Source organism: Corylus avellana, chromosome ca5, assembly GCF_901000735.1.
Source record: "Corylus avellana chromosome ca5, CavTom2PMs-1.0".
Taxonomy (NCBI): domain Eukaryota; kingdom Viridiplantae; phylum Streptophyta; class Magnoliopsida; order Fagales; family Betulaceae; genus Corylus; species Corylus avellana.
The window spans coordinates 22,466,471-22,481,026 of NC_081545.1; the positions used below are offsets into that span (position 1 = coordinate 22,466,471).

Here is a 14,556-nt window from a genome sequence, read left to right on the forward strand (position 1 = left end):
TGCAGCCAAGTGTCCAAACGTTCGATCCAAACCCTAGTGAAGAACGTTCGTGTATGGACCACTAGACGTACGAGTTAACCCTATCCCCGAATGTTCAACCTACAACCCTAGAATCGTTAAGTAATAGTACACCGAACATTCACACATAGTACACCGAATGTTTGATTATATGTAGACCTGAAAAAGCAATTCATTCTTATCCTCAAACATTTCACACTTGTAAATACCCCACCCCCCTTTGTTCTTCAGCTCATTTCCACCCATTTTGCTCTATGAAACCCTTGTGTGAGTATGTGAGGGTGTTTTGGCAGAAGAGAGGTTGTTTTTTTTTTTATTTTGCTTTCAAGATGAAGTATTCTAGCCTAACTCGTTCTCTATCTTATTGTTATGATGTTTAGGTGTTTTTCATGGCTTAGCTAGTAGGTTTTGAGCTTATAGTTGTGTTTTAGGGTTTAATCTTACTTTAATGAAGGTTTAGCATTTTGATAATTTGGATGTGATTTCTCCTGCATTGATGTGTTTGGACTCTACTAAGGATCATGTTAAAACCTTAGAACTTGCTTAGAAGTAGATTGGTAGCTTTTTGGTTCATAATGGATTTTATGCCTAGCATCGAACGTTCAACCTTCCCTGTCCGAATGTTTGATGTCATGGCTGAACATTCAATGGTCAAGCACAAAATTTGTTTTGAGTGGATTTTGGTTTAGGACTTGTTTTAGCTCGAATTAAAACCGATGGTAGATCTTTTCTCAGATTTCGAGGTTGTGGAGCCTCAAGAGGATTTTGAGGATGCATCGTATGACTCAAGTGAGTAAAAACTTACATGAATACTTGTTGTTATTTTCTTTATGCATAGCATGATTAATGTGCATGTTTACAACCCTCATGAAATACATTTTTTGATTATTGTAAACTCTACTTTGCAAAAACGTATGATGATTAAACAAGATGATAGAAATGATAAAATTTGTAAAAGCATGCATGTGAAAGACAAAAAACGAAATTAGATCGTATGACATGATACATCGATACATGCACGATAACGGCCATGTGCTAACTAAAATTATGAGGGTTAGCCCTATAGTCAAAATATGTTTATCATTTATGTTTAGGCTTGAATCCAATGGTTATTTGTGACCAGAATAGCCATGTTTGTATAGTAGTTATTATGGGCAGATGTCAATAGTAGCATAGGCAACCCGAGTTCATACTCGGTTAGGAGTGGACGGTATGCGTATGATATTCGGGGCGTCGATATTGTATTACAAATCCTTCGAGACAGTGCCAATACTACCAAGAAAGGGTCAAAGGCTTGGATAGACCATATGGAATTGAACTATGACATGATTCTCATATTATAGCATGTATTATATCTATATTGTATTCATGACCATGTTATCAAAGGCATTTATACTCACTAGGTCGTGGACTTACTCTTGTATCTTCTCCACACACACACATATATATAGTTTCGTTGAAGATGGATACCCAAAAGCATTCAATTGTTTTGAACGACTTGATTTGGATAATTTTTTAGGAGTTAAATCCCGTGTGTCTCAAGTACATGTGGGACACTGATGTCTCGTGTAGCTCAAGTACATGTGGAACACTGATGGAGCCACCCGTTAGGACATGAACGAGATTATTTACATGCTTTATCTTATTAAGAATAAAGGAATAACAATTAACCTCGCCGTTTCCTTTGTATGCATTGAGTGCAAATGTTGTATTTGAATGCTTGAATACCATAAATACTTGTTTTCCTTTTGTCTTCCACATACTTTGAACCTACAAGTAGGGGTGTAAAAGAGCCGAGGTTGGGTGAGCTTGGGTTGTCCGGGCTCAACTCATTTATTTTGGGCTCAGGCTCGAGCTCGACTTGAGCCTGACATTGCTGCTCAAGCTCAGCTTGGCAGGGTTGGAGCCCTGCTCGAGCTCGAGCTCATTTATTTTTCTCGAGCTCGAGCTCGACTTTTTTTTTTTTTTTTGGTAATTTAAGTGCATTAGAGTTTTTTATTTTAATTCAAAATCTTAGCATAAAAAAAAATTAAAAAAAAAAACCAAATAAACTAATTGACACTAATTTGCTAAACCATACATTTATGTGCCCTCTCACTCTAACAGATTAATCTCCACCTCACAAACATCCATAGATAATCAACTATAACAGAAATATAGAATCAACTAAAATGCTAAAGAACATTGAACAAACATAATTATGTTCCTTCCGGCAGATTAATCTCCACCTTACAATTATCCATACAAAACCAACTAAAATGCTAAAGAACATTGAACAAACATAACAGATTAATCTCCACCTCACAATTCCATACACAGTCAACTAACAGAATCAACTAAAATGCAACATTGAACAATAACAATTATTTTCCCTCTGGCAGATCAATCTCCACCTCATAATCATCTGTATCCTCCACTTAACATAACAAATGCAAAGTAATTAGTTCAAATACAAGATATTAAGAAACTGGAAATAATAATAATAATAATAATAATAATAATAATAATTTAGGAAAAATTGAAACTCACTACGCCACCCCTTTTTAACCCATACATTGAAAGGCAAGGTGAGAATATACAGAGAGGCGAGGTGTGCTTGTTATTACTAAAAATATACAGAGAGGCAAGGTGAGAATCGTGAGATATATGAAGACAAGAGAGACCAAAATCAAAATCAAAATCAAGTTACTTACCTTGCAGGGAGAAAATAAGAGAGAGAGATGAGGTGAGAGGAGGCGAGGTAAGAGGCGAGAGGCGTGAGCTGCCTGAGAGTCTAAAAGGCGAGAGCGTCTGACTGAGAGAGAGAAGGGCGGCACTTTAGGTTAGGGTGAGGGTTTCTTTTTTCTTAGAGATGTATTTATAGTGTGCACTTGAAATTAATCTTATATGTGCGTCTAATGGTGAGACTGGTTCCATTGATCAAATCCAACAACCAAGATTAAATTCAATTAAATTGGACGGCTACGATTAAATTCAATCAAAAATTCAAAATTCAAAATTTAGGAATTAGGAATAAAAATTGTGTTATTTAGTATTATTTAGGGTCAGTTTGATGCTTCAATTTTAATAATTGCGATTTTAAAAATTTTATTTTTTTCAATCACGTTTTTGTTTCTTCTTATTTTAGATTAATTGTTTTTAAAATGACAATGCCAACCGCTTTATGTCACACACACTAATAATCTACCATCATATTACATATAGTTTATATAGACTATAGTATTATTTTGTTAATATATTAAAATGTTAATGCTTAACATATATTGTATCTTATATTGTTAGTGATATGTAAACATTTATATACTTATATGATTGTATCATTATATGGGTAATGGGTCAATGTTAATTGTTATATACTTATATTATATGACCTCATGATCTAATAGTCATGCACTCATATTTAAATTTTATGATCATATTATCTCACAAGTCATATTAATATTATCTTAGAAGTTAGATCTAAGATCATGTGATATACGTTTTACAAGAATAAAGAATCTAATTATAATGCATTGATTAAATAACACTATAACTTATGCAGATATATTATATAATTATATAATGATTAATGATTATGTGATATACGATTCTAATTTCCAAATTAGTATAAACTATCTAATGATAATATTTTTATTAAATGACACAATAGCTTGTACCATATGATTATATCATATAATAAAATTATTAATGATAATATCAAATATTTCTTATTATTTACTATATATATTTCTTATATGTGTTTATATAATATATACATATGTATATAAATAATATATATACACACATATGCATAAATAACAAAAAACAAAGGTATATAATATATTTGTTATTATTGAGTAATGTTGACTATATATTGTTATTTGTTACTTAATAAAAAATATACGAGCCGAGTCTAATAAGCGAAACGAGCCTTATACGAGCTTAGCCGAATCGAGTCGAGCTTGTTTCGTTTATTATACGAGTTAGGATTCGTGTTCATGAAACACTTCATTTAATATTCGAGTCGAGCATGAACCAATCTTATACGAACCGAGCTTGAGCTTGCTCAAGAGGGGCTTGCTCACTTAACAGCCCTACCTACAAGCCATTGCTCATACGACGATGGGATGCAGACAAATTATGGAGATATGGTGTAATTACACAATTAATTCCCATAGATGCAGTTACCGATCTCTTTCTCTTTCTCATCATGGCATTCAGTTACCAATTCTTCCTCCTTAATTATATGATGACGGTTAACACCATCGACATACCACTCACATACCACTCAAATCATATATCATCTTATTAAAAACTGTTAATTAATTCGAGGTAATGGAACCAATACTAAGAGCTTGGCTAAAAGGTGGAGTATAATTATGCTTGTCAGTATTCAATAATTGGCCATGACACAGATAAATGCTACTAGATCTCCCACTGAATCTAGTCATTAGGCACTAGCCCTTTTTTTTTAAAGAAATTCATAATATTCCATTAAAATCAATGGTCGAATAGAGATGGAAATATATATATATATATATATATATATATCAAAAGAAAAGCAATCCAATTCGATTATGGAGTAGATGGATGGAGTTTAGCAGCATTTAAAGGCATTATATAAGTAGAGTAGTGTGACCCGAGAAAGAGGAAGCCTGAAGCGAGAAAAGATGTATATATGAAGACAATTTTCTTTCGTCTTTCTAAATATTTTTTTAAAACAAAGGTGGTTTTATCGCAAAGTTAAAAATAATACTACAAAAACTAATATTTCCAATTCGTCCCATCTTAGAAGTTCCTAATGGATCGACTATTTTAGTTATGAAGATTTCTCATTTAAAATGATCAAAGTTTGAACGAGGGGTGCAACTTATTTTGACGGGAGTGGTAAAATACATATATACTCTCAACTTTATAAAAGAAATTTAAAAGAAAAATGGAAAACCAGGAGGACCCCTTGGTCAATTAATAGTTACGTCACTGCTCCCACTGAATCTAGTCACATGGCACTTGTTAATCACTTTTTTATGGATCGGCAGTTACATGAAGCATCTCCAATTTCATCATTAAGTAGATGTGTGAAGCCATTTTTGGGGTGAAATGGTGAAAATGGAAGAGCAGGAAGAGAGTGTGGAAGGAGAAAGAGGAAGGCTTAAGAGAGAAAAGTTGTATGAAGAGGTGAAACCATATGTTTATTGCATATTCTCTAACTTTTGCTTAGCAGGATACAACTTAGTCTCCAAGATCTCTCTGGACAAAGGCATGAGTCGTTATGTGCTTGTTGCCTATGGACATGCTTTTGGAACATTAGCTACTGCTCTTCTTGCATTTCTCTTTAAAAGGTTAACCCTTCACTAGCTTTTCCTCTTTCTCTTTTGGTTTATTTATGTTTAATTAACTTCTTCGGGGTCTGATCAGAAAGGAAAGCAGAAAACAAAGAAAAAACTTGTTGCACAAGTTTTCTCATTGTATAATTGTATCAGAATGTTTTGATGAGAAGATGGACACGAGCATAGAATCACAAAAACTAGAGAGCACCAGCAAGCGCACATGCTTACTGCATGTGGCTTTTGCCTCTGCATGCCTTCAACTCATATGTTGCATAGGTTGTCTTGTCTCTAAAGATACATCTCATAAACTTACCACCCAAATGATTTCCCTTGGCTAGCAGCTCCATCCTTTAACATCAAAACTTACCACCCATTCTAAAAATTCATGAAGCTATAAAAGGAATACTTATTCGCCCCCCTCCCCTCCCAAATAAAACAAAAAACGTTCAATGACTTGGTGGTTGACTATCCATTGTGGTACTGTTTGGCCACCCTCGGTCGTTCTGCTAGAGTGGCCGACTATTCCAAGGAGTGGTCGATGACCCATGGGAAAGATGAATCAAGACATAATATATATTATCACATGGTGAACATATTGTCAATATCGTTTAAAAATTTTAAATAAAGTAATCATATTTTTTTGGGTTAAATGCTTAGAAATGAAAGCGGATACTATTTCTTCGAAAAAAAAACACATATTTTTCACCTAAATTGATATTTATGCTTCCAAAAATCACATTTGGAGATTAAAAAAAAAAAAAAAAAAAGTTAAGTTTAACTCCGCTTTGCCTAGAAATATATTTTATTAATCAATGTTTTAGAATATATACCATGTCTAGCATCTAGATATATAGTCAAATCAATATGAACATTGAAGTTATGATTAATTTTTCAGATCAGTTGGGGGATTTTTATGCACAAAGCTGTGTTATATGCCAGAGATATTCCTATAACCAAAAATTAAAAAAGAACTATATTAATATATTCATTTCTCTTGTAGTTTTGGGCAAGAAAAAGGGAAAGAAAAGGAAAGGAAGGCGAGAGAAACGGTGGCTGGAGAGATTTGTGAATATGCATATGATCAGCTCTTGTTTCTAATTTTTTTTTTTTTTTTTCTTTTTTGTTTCCTTCTCCCTTCCCTTCCCTTTCCTTTTTGCCAATACAATGTGAATAAATAATGAAAAATATAAATAAATAAATAAATTTGGGTGTGAGTTCATTTTTAGTGATAATCAACCTTTAGTATTCCTTTGCAGGAAGAATGAGAGCAAAATTAGCGTACCAATCCTACGAAATGTCTTCTTTTTGGGTCTGCTGGGGTAAGTATATATATATATGCCATGGCTGCTGTTTTGTAATATTATTAAATAATTTATAAGCATATATATAGAACAAACTTTTTGGTTAAATGCTTATACTTTTTTCTCACTTTTGAATTTAGAGCTGTGCTAGGGAGGACGCTGTATTATGCTGGACTGGAACAGACTTCACCAGCTTTTGCTTCTGCATTAAGCAACTTGATTCCATCAATGACCTTTATCTTAGCAGTATTATGCAGGTACCAGGATTCTTCTCCATCCTGGAATTCTTAAGTTTTTCCTCTTTTCTTTTTTTTTTATAACTACTATGTTGGAAATGCTATTAGGGATACAATATTCTAGCTATAACAATTCCGAGAGAAAAGCTAGCCATATCTGTTCTATCACATCAAAATAATTAGTCAATTTGGAGCTTCTATATAATTCCTTATGAAATCAAGTTTCACTTAGTAACTAGAGTGAGACTTAACACTCATGATTATTTTTATAAACCGTACATTTTATGTAGGTTACTTCTCATCTTCCCAATATAGGATCGGGGTATTACACAACTTGTTTATGAAATATTGCTCAATAAACCCAAAAGTTTCTTTGCTTTATCTTGTTCTTTTTTTACTTTTTTCTTTTTTTTTTGTAGGGATAAACATGATGAGAAATGCTACATGAAATCTTACATGTATATTAATTTCAGACGTAATAGTGAAAATTACGATTCTAACTCACTACCATGTCACAGAGCGTGCAATTTTTCGACCCATGAACGAAAAATTTGAAGCCAGACTTTTACCCTTTGAATGATGACATGTCTTGTCTTGTTTATGCATTCAAATGATTCTTGATTGAGGCAACTAAAGTTCAGTAATTGGGATATTCAGGATGGAGAAACTAGAGATTTCTAGGCTTAGTTCTCAAGCCAAGATATTGGGAACAGTTGCTGCCTTTGGTGGTGCAACACTCATGACCCTTTACAGGGGGATTCCCATTATTTCTCTGCATAATCGAAGCTCACATCAACATGCCACTTCCTCAAAACCATTCATAGACAGAGATTCAATAAAGGGGTCCCTCATGCTTCTCGTTGCATACCTTTCACTGTCAGCATTCTACATATTACAGGTGATTTATTAGACACTATATTCAGAAAATATCCAGACTGCTTATGTATATACAGTCAACAAACAGAAATTAAATACCATTGACTCCCAAGGTTGCATGAATCCTCTCAATTGGTGAAAGAATATGAGCGTTTGACTCCACTCGCTAATTAGTGATTATTAGTGACGACTTTTGGGTCGTCCCTGATAATGTGATTGTTAAAGACTTACTTTAATAAAACTAATTTTTAAAGCTTAAAACGCTTTAAAAATAGAATAAGAGAGTTATATAGATGTATCAGTTTACTTATCGGTAATAAAGATTTTTGTCTTGCTCACTCAAAAAGTAACAAAATTGATGACTATTGTAGACGGCTACAGTCAAGATGTATCCAGCACCAATAACTCTCACGTCATTGACGTGCTTATCGGGTGCTTTTCTCTCTAGTATCATGACAGCGATTTTGGATCATAAAGCTTCATCATGGAAATTATCATGGAACATTACCCTTCTTGCACCAATCTATAGTGTGAGCTTATGAATTCCACCTTTGTTTTTTCTTCCTATTTATATTGATTCATGAAATCCTAATTTTATGATTTTCTCTATAGGGAGTTATGATATTTGGAGTTACAATTTATGTTCAAACGTTGGCATGCAATAAGGATAAAAGGACCAGTTTTCATGACAGCATTTCGACCGTTGTCCACAATAATTGTAGCCGTTATGGGATTACTCATTTTAGGAGATGCTTTATACTTGGGAAGGTAAATGTGGATTACTTTTGTCAAGTAAAAATGAGACATGTACAAATTTGGAATTAATATTTCTTATAATTTTATGCTTTCCTTCCAGTGTTATTGGGGCGACAATGATATTTCTTAGTTTGTACGCAACTCTATGGGGGAAGGAAAAAGAGAAGAATGATAAGCTATCGGAGCAAACCGTGTTAGGGGAAAGTATTGAAATCAAACAAGAAAAGTAAGAGTTTGATACATATGTAAATAATAATTTCTTATATGTTCAGGGAAATACAATTACTTAATTTTGATTCATTTGTATAAGAGCAATATATTACTAGGATGTATGGATAAAACGATGCATTTTAGATTTATTTTATCTAAGAGAGAAATTATGATAGGATGATTTCCTACTATCTGAGTGTAATAATTTTAACTACCCTTTTAAATATTGTAATTTTGGTCATATTTGCACAGCTATCCACCATTCAAAGTCCAGGGTTTGAATGGACTATGCATTTTTATTTTTATTTTTTTGATTTATTTTAATGCACTACCAAAAAAAAAAAAAAAAAAACCTCCAATTAATAACATTTGGGATAGTGACATTCAAAAAAAACGTCATTAAAATGCGGCGTTTTACTGTTCATAAACCAATGACGTTTGAATAGTATTACTATTTACGCGTCACTATTTATTCTTTAAATGTGACATTTCAATACTGTTACAGTTCACGTGTCACAATATACGCTTTGAAATGTGACATTTCAATAGTGTGACTATTCACACGTCAATATTCACATGTGAAAGGCGATGTTTGCATAGTGTCACTATTCACATGTGAAATGCGACGTTTGAATAATATTACTATTCACGCATCACTATTAATGAATGTGTCGTTTGAACAGTATGTAGTAGTTTAAACGACACTAAAAACCTGTTTGGGATTGCATTTGAAAAATATAGCATTTCAGTCAAAAAACATTTTTAGGCAAAAGCTACATTTTTAAGCTTTTGCCAAAAGTGCGTTTTGGCCATTTTTAGGCTTTTTGGACCCTTAAAAGCACTTTTTATTTTTTTACTAAACGAGTACCTTTTTCTTCAAACGGACTTTTTGAATGTTAAAAGCACTTTTAGGCTACTCCAACGCAATCCCAAACAGCCCTAAGTAATTTTTGAAAAAATTGGCGCTCAAAATTTGCATTTAGTACAATCACATACACCCAAAAACTTCAAAATTTCTCTCTCTCTCACCCACACACACATAAAAAATAAAATTTTTTAAGAAAAAAAAAATAGAGGGGTGGTTGCCGATATGGCCACCACCCTTGGGGGAGGGGGTGGCCAACAAGCCACCCCTAGAGGTTTTCAGGGGTGGCCGCACGCCACCCACAGATCTGCCCACGAGCCACCCTAGAGGTGGCCAGCAGGGGGGTGGCCTTTCGGATACGGCGTTTTACTACTTTATGGGCTATCCATAAACGTTACTACTTTATGGATAGTTGCATTTTGAAAAACATCACTAAAAAGCTATGTTTTATGTTCAAACGTCATTATTCATAAAGTAGTAAGGTTTGAATAGTGTTAGTATTAACGCTTTGAAAGGCGACATTTCAATAGTTTACTATTCACGCATCACTATTCATGCGTGAAAAGTGTTACTATTCAAATAGCGTCACTATTTATGCTTTGAAATGCAACATTTTCAATAATATTACTATTCACGCATGAATTGCAACGTTTGAATAGCATTCCTATTCATGTGTAACTAGTCATGTTTGAAAGGGGTCGTTTGAAGAATGTATTACTATCCAAATGACACTAAGTAATTTTGAAAAAATTTGCACACAAAATTTGTGTTTATAACAACCACACACAATCAAAAACTTCAAAACTTTGCCCTCTCTCACCCACACACACGTAAAAAATATATTTTTTTGAAGAAAAAAAAAAATTAGAGCGGAGGCTACTAGTTAGAGGGGAGGGGGTGGCCAATGAGCCACCCCCATGGGCCAGGGGTGGCGGCGAGCCACCGCCAACCACCTCCAAGGGGCTGACCACCTCTAGGGTGGCTCACGAGTCACTCGTAAGGTGCAAGTGGCCTAAAAGGCCACCCAGGGTAGATCTGGGCCAGGTGGCCCGCAAGCAACCCCAGTGGTGGCCAACGAGTGGTGGCCTTTCGAGCCACCCCCATGGGCTGGGGGTGGCTCACCCCTCCTAGAAGGTGATGTGCACTATTCAAGTGTCACCTTCTAAAAGGTGACGTGTGGCCCTAAATGTAACATTGTAGTGACGTTTTCACTATGCAAACGTCTCCAAATTTAAATTTAGTCACTATGTTTAGAGTCTTTTGCCAAATGTCACTACATCAATATTGATGTTTTTTGGGCTTAAAACGTCTTCTTCCAAGAGTTAATGTTTTGTGTTTTTTCCTAGTGATTGTTTGATTTTGACTATTCACGCATGAATTGCAACGTTTGAATAGCATTCCTATTCATGTGTAACTAGTCATGTTTGAAAGGGGTCGTTTGAAGAATGTATTACTATCCAAATGACACTAAGTAATTTTGAAAAAATTTGCACACAAAATTTGTGTTTATAACAACCACACACACTCAGAAACTATAAAACTTTGCCCTCTCTCACCCACACACACGTAAAAAATATATTTTTTTGAAGAAAAAAGAAAATTAGAGCGGAGGCTACTAGTTAGAGGGGAGGGGGTAGCCAACGAGCCACCCCCATGGGCCGGGGGTGGCCAATGAGCCACCCCCATGGGCCAGGGGTGGCGGCGAGCCACCGCCAACCACCTCCAAGGGGCTGACCACCTCTAGGGTGGCTCACGAGTCACTCGTAAGGTGCAAGTGGCCTAAAAGGCCACCCAGGGTAGATCTGGGCCAGGTGGCCCGCAAGCAACCCCAGTGGTGGCCAACAAGTGGTGGCCTTTCGAGCCACCCTCATGGGCTGGGGGTGGCTCACCCCTCCTGGAAGGTGATGTGCACTATTCAAGTGTCACCTTCTAAAAGGTGACGTGTGGCCCTAAATGTAACATTGTAGTGACGTTTTCACTATGCAAACGTCTCCAAATTTAAATTTAGTCACTATGTTTAGAGTCTTTTGCCAAATGTCACTACATCAATAGTGATGTTTTTTGGGCTTAAAACGTCATCTTCCAAGAGTTAATGTTTTGTGTTTTTTCCTAGTGATTGTTTGATTTGGAAATACTTTACTATTACATATGGAAATAAGCAAAGCCCTATCAATATTAATGGAGCAGTGTCTCCTCATAATTTATCCATTTATATTAGTTTTTTAATCTATTAACCACTAATATTTTGGCCTTATTCGATGTGTATTCATTTGAGTTATTTTTGTGAATACATTCAAATCATAATAATAGTGGCGGCTGATGGGCCAAAAACATTAGGCCGATAATGGCCATAATAGGCCAAACAATGGGCCCATAGAACCAACTATGAGCTGAAAATAGGTCTATCTCAACAATAGGACTAACAATAGAACAAATAATTGGAGATCATAAGATGGACCAACAAACAAGGTCAAAAGATGAGTCATCTACATTTACCATTAGGAAAGAGTCTGAAAGGGCTACATTATGCTTGTATTCCTTGATGATATTTACATTACAAATTACTCATATTTATAGGAGGATTGAGTAGATGAAGAAAAAGACAAGTAGGGTAAAATTAAAATGATTTAATTACCAAGCATGCCATCAAATATAATTACAATCAATATATTCTATAAGATAATTATCCTATAAAGAATATAAACTTAATATGGAATCATATCATATATTCTAACATCTATGAGTTAAGAAAATTCACATTCTGATTGATTTCTACCTAAGATAGTGCTGGTTCTTTTACTATAAAAAGCTTAGACAGCATCGACGTACTTAAATTTTAATCATATATCATCTCCATAAAAACTGTTAATTAATTCAAGGTGATACATGTAAAATGTTAGCTAGGTAATTAATGGAACCAATACTAAGAAACTTGGCTAAAAGGTGGAGCATAATTATGCTTTTCAATATTCAATAATTGGCGAGGACACACACACACACTTTTATAAAGACTTGAATAACTTTTATTAAGACTTAGCACAAATCAAGTAATTTGTACCTTACATTGAGAATATACATTAGCATGGAAAAACAAAATTAAGTGAGCATTGTGAAAACACCAAATCTATCTATTATCCACAAAATTAAAAATTCAAAAAAACCATGAAATAGAAAAGAAATCAAAAGAGAAAGATAAAGATTTGGTATTTTCACAATACTCACTTTTGTTGTTTCATACTATGCCATCCTCTTAATGAGAGCACAAAAGACTTGGTTTGTGTCAAATCTCTATTGAAATAATTGTCACTACTCTCTTGTATAGACGATAACCAAATCAGATTGAGTTTGAAATCAAGTTAGCGATTGCAAAAATAATCTTATCTCATAATCTCAGTTTGTTATCTCTTAATCTCAATCTAAGTTTGTTTTGATTGTATTTTTTGAATATTTGTAACAACAATATCTAAGGATAAGATCATAGTTGTTTGTAAATTTTAAACTTGGTTTTGTTTATAAATACATGAGAAAACAAAGTCCTCCAGGCTTTACAAATTAACAATATATATTGTTTATTATAATATAGACATATCATCGTCATATTTACTCAACTAAATGGGTCAAAGTATATATGAACGAGATGTCAAACCTACTTTTAACCAGATCAAGTCTATTTTTTAAGGATAAAAATAAATATATATTCAACTTTATTAAAAAAATAAAAAATAAAAATAAATAAAAATAACAGAAAAATTGAAAACCAGGAGGACACCTTGGTCTATATATTAAAGGTTACGTCAATACTGCTCCCACTGAATCTAGTCACAAGGCACTTGTGAATCACTTTTTCTGGAACGGCAGTTACACATGAAGCATCTCCATAATTTCATCATTTAAGTAGATGTGTGAATCCATTTTTTAGGTGAAATGGTGAAAATGGAAGAGCAGGAAGAGAGTGTGGGAGGAGAAAGAGGAAGGCTTATTAAGAGAGAAAAGTTTTATGAAGGGCTGAAACCATATATTTATTGCATATTCACTAATATTTGCTTTTGCAGGATACAACTTAATCTCCAAGATCTCTGGACGAAGGCATGAGTCTTTATGTGCTTGTTGTCTATGGACATGCTTTTGGAATTTTACCTTCTGCTCTTCTCGCATTTCTCTCTGAAAGGTTAATTAAACATTTCTTCTGTTTTTGTAATAGAAAAGTTATTTCATTACAACTTCTTGTGTTCCAAATAGAAAGAATAGTAATACACATTTTTATTCTAAAGAATTATCATTCTAGTCTACCAAATGTGCCCAAAATGTTATGTACTTTTTTGGGGTCATTGGACATATTGATCATCCAATCGAGATAGGTCAAGATCCTCTCAATTTTAAGTGAAATTGAGAGGAATGTTCAAATTATGTTTCACAAATCTAATGATTTAAATATTGTCATATGATGAACATGTTAGGTCTTTAAAATTTTTGAATGATGTGGCATCATATAAACGCTTAGATGTAACAAAATAAAATTTAGACTATATATGAAATGATTCATCTTCATTTTTACACTTTGAGGCGTAAAATAACTTGAACAAATGCCATTTTGGTGGTAAAAGAAAAAAGAAAAAGGAAAAAAGGAGTAAATTTACAATATTAATAAAGCTTAAGTAAATTGTGGGTACGTACGTAGTAATTGGCTCAAGTACTAGTAATATTGTCTTTTATTGTTGATTCCGCCTACACTAAGGAAAATGGTATTATGGGACTAAGGAAGAAGGCTATATTGGTTGGAATAGGATCCTCTCCATTTTAATTGAAAATGAACCATTTTATATTTTATTTTTAATTTTGTAGATTAAAGTTTCATCTTATTAAAAAATGAAGATGAATCATTTCATAGTCTAAATTTTATTTTGTTAAATCTAAGGGTTTATATGGTGCCACGTCATTCAAAATTTTTAAATAACCTAACATGTTCACCATATGACAACATTTAA

At 33.9% G+C, this 14,556-nt stretch overlaps 1 pseudogene; it reads left to right on the forward strand.

Moving 5' to 3' along the window:
• The first annotated feature begins 734 nt into the window (after window positions 1–734).
• On the forward strand, window positions 735–8,805 carry LOC132181951 (WAT1-related protein At5g07050-like; annotated as a pseudogene).
• The last annotated feature ends 5,751 nt before the right edge of the window (window positions 8,806–14,556 follow it).